The following is an 8,681-nucleotide window of genomic DNA, read 5'->3' as shown; positions in this document are numbered from 1 at the left end:
ATATTTCAACCCAAACTTCTAAACCTGCCAACAAGTCATATACCACTACTCAAACTTATTCCAACCTTCAGAACACTCAAAACAACATCAAAATATTAAATCACCCTCGAATTCAAGCCTAAGGATTCCAAACCTCCGAATTTCGCAAACGATGTAAAAACCTATCAAACCTCATCCGAATGACCTGAAATTTTGCACACACATCACAAATGACACAACGGACCTACTCCAATTTCCGAAATTCTAATACGACCTCGATATCAAGATTTCCACTACCGACCGGAAAACGCCAAATTTCTAATTTCTCCAATTCAAGCCTAAATCTACCACGGACCTCCAAAATACATTCCGAACACGCTCATAAGTCAAAATTTGTGATTACATAAATAACTTCACAAATTGGTAGCAAACTGAAATCTAAGAAATTTTTATTCATTTTTTATAGATCTTTCTTTCTTAACTTTTTTTCTGGGACAAATGATAAAGATAGGAGAGGGAGGTAGATAGATCAAATGTCTTATGAAAAAATATAGGGACATTGACAAAAGAAAGAGAAAGAGCGGAGAAAAGGATAGGAGAAAAATAGAAAAGGAGGAGAAAAGTTAGCTTTAACAAGTCACAATAGGAAGAAGGATTAGCGGGTAATTACTTTTAGTTGCATAGGTACATATTGTAATTATTTATAGAATAGGTAAAGGCGGGTAATTTTTTTGGGTAGAATAGGCATATAGCATAATTTCCTTTTTAAGTTATGCATACTGTCAATATAGAATTTATTTACACAATTAGATTTATAAGTTCATTACCGATAAATATGACTATAAATATTAATTAGTAATCTGACTAAAAAAAGGAGATAAGGTGTAACATCTTGCGTCTCTATAATTGAGATACTTTCACTAAAGTAGTGATTTTCATGTTTGTTTTTTAGATCTCCTTATTTATTTTGAGAAAACGTGACTACATGGAGAGGTGCTTTGTACTTTTACCCAATCTAGAGGGGTCTAAAACATATATTCTAGATATTTAAATGTGACAATGTATTCACATGAAATAAAACATATATTCTAGAGATTTAGTAAAAGAAAGTGGCAAGCCGTTAAAGATATTAACAAAGTTAAATGAGTTGTCTGACTTTTCGCCCGAAGAAATAATTGAACTTTTTGATGTTAGCTTTTCTTCTTCTCTTGCTACCAGTTCTTTTAACACTTAACATATCATATGTTATTATTTACCGGAAATAAAATTTGAAGCATATTCATATTTGACTTAATAATTTTTCTTTTTGTTTCTTCTGATTTATTAGTAATGAAAATTTTATGCAATACTAATCAATTGTTTATTTTGTCAATGCTAATAATTATGGGGGGGGGGGGGGGATTGAAAGATAAGGGTCACTAGTACTCTTTTTTGAAGTTCATAGGAAAATGATTAATCACTTATTTATTTTGTCAATACTAATATTACATCACAATGTTGGTAATAATATAAAGCATAGTTCAAAGTTGATAAGAAAAATCTTTACGGTGAGATGAGAATATCTTATTATATTAAAGTAAATTTAAGATCAGATCATTCGAGTTATAATTGGCCCAACAATAACACTCATGTCTTGTTCATCCAAAATACAACTGTTCAACATCATCAAGTGATTCAAACAAACTCTAGAATAAGGTGTTAAGCTCATAGTAATTTCCAGCACAAGAACACTTCCCTTTAACAAATTAATCTCTTCCTTTAATTACTCAGTGCTCTAATTGTATGAGTCCAAATTTGGATGACCACGACCATTAACGAATACGACAAACGACGAGATCTTCGTAGCTCGCGTCCTGTGGAGGACGACAGACAACGAACAGAGGATGCACGACTTTTACAGTAGTGTAGGCCCAACAGGGGGCATTAGGAATATGCTTTCGAATATTCCCTATGATATGTCTTTTAGGGTTCAGAAGGGGCTTGTCCCTTATATATAGCGGGAAAACAACCTTGTAAGGGGGGCTTTTTTACCTTTTTAGTGAAGAACACTGACTATAATATTTTTCTACCAAAAAGATTGGCATTCTTAAAGTTCGGTCACTCATTCTCGCAAGATCAAGAAATATTATCCATTGTGTTCATCTTTTATACCTTTTGTTCTAGAGTTTATTATACTTAGCTAAGATTTACCCCTTCATTCACTTTGATTGATTTATTCAAAAAGGTTCCGATATCTTTTGAGTTAAACAATTTGGCGCCGTCTGTGGGGATTTTTATAGCTAAGATTTTAGTTTCGTCTAGATCCTTGAAAGGGATAATCACCTCTTCTTAGCCTCGCAAAGACCAACAATGGCAGAAAAGGGGGAAGCAAGATTAAAGGCAATAGCAGGTGTCACGAACAACCTTCTGGATTCCATCAACGAAGCCGGCAGGGAAGACAATGAAAACGCAACGCCAAGCGCTACACCTGAGGGACATACCTCCCCCCCCCCCCCCGCACGAAAGCGTTGATGTCTCGCGCGAGAGGGAAACCTCAACATTCGCAGCAGGAGAAGCACCACCGGCTGTGAAAAGGCTATTAGAAGAGTTGTTGACGAACACCTTGAGCAACATACTCGACAAACCTGTTCAAAGGGATATCGGAGGCACAATACACGCGGAAGCCGCAATTGTCGCCGATGAGCCAGAAATTCCACGCACATGTAACACTCATACTGTCATTGATGCAGGTAACGATGCACTTGCAGCCATCTTAAAGAAAATGGAAGAAATGGAAAACGAGAACAAAACACTCCGTGATCAGATGAAGGAGCATCAAGAAAGGGTCGTAAATACCGGGCGCCCCGAAGTTGCTACCAAAACGTGACATAGGCCGATTCGTCGAGCAACCGTACAGTGAAGGGGCAGCTCCCCACTCTATTCCAAAAACCTTCAAAATGGCTCCATACTTGAAAATATATGATGGCACCACGGACCCGGAAGATCACATAATCCACTACGTCACGGCAGTAAAAGGCAATTATCTGTCAAAAGAACAGGTGTCATCGCTGCTGCTGAAAAAGTTCGGCGAAACCCTAACAAGGGGAGTGCTGACGTGGTATTCCCAACTACCAGTACGGTCAATATCAACGTTCGAAGAAATGGCAGATAAATTCGTCATCGCTCACGCGGGAGCGAAAAAGGCAGAAGCCAGGGTAAATGACATCTTCGCTGTTAAGCAGATGACAAGCGAAGGACTTCGGGATTTCCTAGCCCGATTCAATAGGGTAAGAATGAGCCTACCGACCGTATCAGAGGGGATAGCGGTAGTAGCCTTCCAAAATGGGTTAAATAGAAACGGGTCGAAAGCAACCAAAAAACTGCTAAGTAGACTCATGAAGTACCCTCCTACCACATGGGAAGAAATCCATAATGCCTATTGTGCCAAAGTAAGGGCGACGGGGACGACTTAAATGGTCCGATCCAACAGCTAACATCGGTCCAAACCGAAACAAGGAGATATCGCCGCAACGATGGTCGAAGGGATCAACTATCCCATTTCAATCGAGAAAGGCATCATCCCTATATCCGGACATCCATCCCACCTCCTCCACGACATGCAAACGTCACACCTCGACACACCTTGCCACACCGAAACGAAAGAGGTATGCCTCCACTGTTATCTGCTCATAACTTTTGAGTTTTTCCTTTCGAAATAGTGTATGCACTAGAAAAGCTCGAAACAAAGGTGCAGTGGCCGCAAAAGATGAAGTCATATCCGAGCACCCGGAGATCGAATGTTCTGTGTGAATTCCACCGGGAAAGGGGACATAAGACCGACGACTGCATAGGTCTGCGACAGGAAGTGGTAAGAATGCTAAACCAAGGACACCTGAAAGAACTGCTGAGCGATCAAGGACGGGTTAACTTCGCTCGTGGATGCGATCAACCTCAAGGACCCCCAAAACCACCTTCACCAGCTCGTACCATACAAATGATCATTGGCGCGACGATGATACGATAATCAACCATGTGAAATTCACCACCACCCACAAACTCAAGCGGACAGTCGCTCATGAACGGTATGACAACCTCGAAGATAGTATCATCTTCGATAAGTCAGATACCAACGGTTTGTCTTTCCCTCACTATGATGCTTTGGTTATAACTTTACGTGTCGCGGATACCGATGTAAAAAGAATAATGGTGGATGACGGAAGCGGCGCGTGTATTATTCATCCACGAGTCCTCATACAGATGAGACTCGAGGATAAGATAGTACCACACTGTATAACACTAACGGGTTTTAAGAATGCAGTGGAACGAACCTCTGGAGAGATAGTGCTGCCCGTTCTAGTAGGAGGTGTCACTCTGGCAATGACATTTCACGTCATGAACCAGGAAACAGCCTACAACGCTATCATAGGGCATCCATGGATACACGCCATGCGAGCCATCCCGTTAAGTTTCTATCAAGTAATCAAATTTCCTACTCCATGGGGAATATTCAGCATCCGGGGCGAGCAACGCATCGCCCAAGAATGCTACCGAATCAACCAAGATTGCACACACACCCAATAACTAAAGGGGGCAAGTGCAAAAGCATAGCAATCAGCCATATCGGGAACCAAACCCGACATACAAATAGAGGCCATCAAAGACCCAGATGTCGTAGAAGCCTGCAAGGCAACCGTAGAAGACCTCGACCCCTTTCAATTGGACAACACCAACATCACGAAAAAAGCTTATATAGGACACAACCTCTCAGAACCAGGTAAGTTCCATGAGTTCTTAACTAACAATGCCGATTTTTTTGCCTTTTCCCATTCAGATATGCCGGGAATCCCAAGGGACATCGCCACACACAGGCTGAATGTCGACCCTCTTTACCCGCCAGTACGGCAAATGAGGAGAAAGTTCAATGCCGCAATCAACGATGCAGTCAGCAAAGAAGTTGATACGTTGCTCGCTAATGGTTTCGTCCGAGAATCAAAGTATCCTCAGTGGGTTGCCAATGTGGTCATGGTAAAAAAAAGAACGGGAAGTGGTGGATGTGTGTCGACTTCATCGACCTGAACAAAGCATGCCCAAAAGATTCCTTTCCGTTACTACATATCGACCAACTCATCGATGCAATGGCGGGGCACGAACTATTAAGCTTCTTAGACGCCTATTCTGGTTACAACCAAATTCTAATGGCAGAAGAAGACCAAGAAAAGAACACTCATCACTAACCAAGGAACGTACTGCTACAGAGTCATGCCGTTCGGACTCAAGAACGCATGGGCGACGTATCAAAGGTTAGTCACCAAAATGTTCAAAGAACAACTCGGAAAGACTATGGAGGTCTACATCGACGACATGCTAGTGAAGTCGAAAAGGAAGGAGGATCACATTGGTCACTGAAGGAAGCCTTCGAAATATTGAGGCGATATAGAATGAAACTGAATCCCGATAAATGCGCCTTTGGCGTAACCTCAAGAAAGTTCCTTGGTTTTTTGGTGTCGCAAAGGGGTATCGAGGTTAACCTGGATCAGATCAAGGCCATCGAAGGAATACCGGAGATATTAACCAGCAAAAAGCAGGTACAGAAATTGACAGGACGAATAGCAGCCTTGTCGAGGTTCATCTCACGATCATCAGACAGATGCCATAAATTTTTCAATATACTAAGGAAGGATCACGGGCTACAGTGGAATTCAGAATGCGTTGATGCCTTAAGGAAACTGAAAGCGTACCTATCCTCGCCGCCACTACTCGTCAAGGCAGACCCGGGCGAATGCCTCTTTGTATACCTAGCAGTCTCCGAAGTTGCGGTAAGTGCAGTTTTGGTCCGCGAAAACAAAGGTATGCAATCTCCAATTTATTTTATTAGCAAAACCTTAATTGATGCCGAAACAAGGTACCCCTACCTTGAGAAACTAGCTCTGGCATTAGTCGTAGCTTCACGAAAGCTTAGACCATATTTTCAATGTCACCCCATAAAGGTGGTGACGACCTTCCCCCTCAGGGGCATCCTACACAAACCCGAACTATCGGGAAGGTTGGCCAAATGGGCCATAGAATTAAGCAAGCACGACATAACATATCAACTGCGAACTACTATAAAGTCGCAAGTGCTCGCTGATTTCATGCGGAAATATTGCCTGAAGTAGAGCAGGAGGCGCTCCGCGCTTCCGCACATTCCGACCTCTGGGTCCTCTACACCGACTATGCATCTAATGGATGGGGATTGGGACTCGTCCTCGAAGTCCCCACGGGCGAAGTACTTCGCCAGTCCATACGGTGCCCCGAGATGACAAACAACGAGGCCGAGTATGAAGCTGTGATTGCAGGATTTAAATTAGCCCTCAAATATGGCGCTCGACGACTCGTCCTCCATTGCGACTCTCAACTCGTGTTAAACCAAGTCACTGGGACTTTCCAAATCAAAAAGAACAGAGATTACAAAAGTACCCGTCAGAAATTCACAAACTGCAACCAGAATTCGACGAATGCTGCCTCGACCAGATACCTAGGGCGCAGAATATCGAAGCGGACGGTCTCACCAAGCTAGCAACAGCCACCAGAAATATCAACAAAGAAAACGTGGTCACCCTTCTCCATTCCTCAATAGACCAGGTCGAGGTACACTCTATAAACCTAACTTAGGACTGGTGCAACCGTATCGTAACATATTTGCAGGAAGGGACGCTTCCACAAGATAGGAAAGAAGCCAAAAAGCTCCGAATACAGGCGGCCAGAAACAGCCTCGTAAACTACGATCTTTACAAAAGAACGTTAGGCGGCCCCCTGGCCAAATGTCTTGGGCGAAATCAAACAAGGCGGGTACTAGAAGAAGTACATGAGGGGAACTGCGTCGCCCATACAGGAAACTGTGTCCTCATCAGATGCTTCATCCGCGCAGGATACTACTGGCCTACCATGAAAAAAGAAGCCGCAGATTACGTCAGGAAATATGAACAGTGCCAAAAATACACTCCTATGATATACCAAGCAAGAGAACTCCTACATTCCGTCACTTCGCCATGGCCATTCATAAAGTGGGGGATGGATATTGTCGGACCCCTCCCAGCAGGACGAGGTAAGGTACGCTTCCTTTTGGTTTTAATTGACTATTTTACTAAATGGGTGGAAGCAGGTGCATATACCCAAATACGCGAGCAAGAAGTTATCGCGTTCATATGGAAAAATGTAATATGTCGCTTCGGCATTCCCAAAGAAATTAGTTGTGACAACGGACCTCAGTTCGTCAGAAAGAAGACATCGAGTTTTTTGAAAAACGGCACATCAAGCGAATACTCTCCACACCATACCATCCCGTCGGCAATGGCCAAGTCGAATCCTCCAATAAAATAATATTGAATATATTGAAAAAGAAGCTCGAGGATGCCAAGGGGCTATGGCCTGAACTGCTACCAGAAGTACTATGGGCGTACCGTACCACGCCAACAACTAGCACAGGCGAGACGCCATATTCACTAGTCTACGGGACTGGCGTGGTTATACCCGTCGAAGTCGGAGAACCTAGCTTGAGATACTCCAACAAAAGCGGACCAAGTAACGACGAAAGTAGGCTACAAGACCTGGATGAAGTCGAAGAACGAAGAGATAAGGCTCACGTAAGAATGGTAGCCCAAAAGCAACAAGCAGAAAGGTACTATAACAAGAAGGCTAAAGTACGACCGCTCAAGGTCGGAGACTACGTTCTCAAGGCTAAAACACAAGCAGCGAAAGACCCTAATGAGGGAAAACTGGGAACAAACTGGGACGGACCATACAAAATCACGGCGGCAGCAAATAAAGGAGCATTCCAGTTAGAGACAATGGAAGGAAAACTACTCCAAAACAATTGGAATGTCGCCCATCTCAAATACTTCCACTTCTGAAAAGAGGCGCCGCCTAAGTCGTACTATTTTTCCCTCATCCGGGTTTTGTCCTAATCGGGTTTTCTCGGTGAGGTTTTTAATGAGGTGGCAAGGGAGATGTCTCGAGGTCCGAAGTGTTGTTCATTACCCCGCCCGTCGACGTGATCTCCAAGCTGAGTAATAAAGGGACTGGGTATAGATAGCCAAATCTCTATTATATGTACAAAGTCAACATGTATTTCCTACAGGAATATAATCAAATCTCCAATGTATGAATGAAACTAGCATCCACGATACTCCCAACAAATGAAATAGAGCGCCACTCTTACAACGGGATACTACTTCGACGCCAGCTCGAAAGTAACATCACAATGGCTAAGGCCATCAACAAAGTATAAGTTCGACTTTACTCGAACTACAACGGGATACTACTTCGATGCCAGCTCGAAAGTAACATCCCAATGGCTAAGGCCATCGACAAAAGTATGAGTTCGACCTCATTCGAACAACGACGGGATACTACTTCGACGCCAGCTCGAAAGTAACATCCCTATGGCTAAGGCCATCGACAAAGACACGAGTTCGACTTTACTCGAACAACGACGGGATACTACTTTGACGCCAGCTCGAAAGTAACATCCCAATGGCTAAGGCCATCGACAAAGACACGAGTTCGACTTTACTCGAACTACAACGGGATACTACTTCGACGCCAGCTCGAAAGTAACATCCCAATGGCTAAGGTCATCGACAAAGACACGAGTTTGACTTCACTCGAACTACGACGGGATACTACTTTGACGCCAGCTCGAAAGTAACATCCCAATGGCTAAGGCCATCGACAAAAATATGAAT

This window comes from Nicotiana attenuata, chromosome 5, assembly GCF_001879085.1.
Source record: "Nicotiana attenuata strain UT chromosome 5, NIATTr2, whole genome shotgun sequence".
In the NCBI taxonomy this organism is placed as follows: Eukaryota; Viridiplantae; Streptophyta; class Magnoliopsida; order Solanales; family Solanaceae; genus Nicotiana; species Nicotiana attenuata.
The sequence above is the reverse complement of the archived record's forward strand: the minus strand, read 5'-3'. Positions refer to the sequence as shown.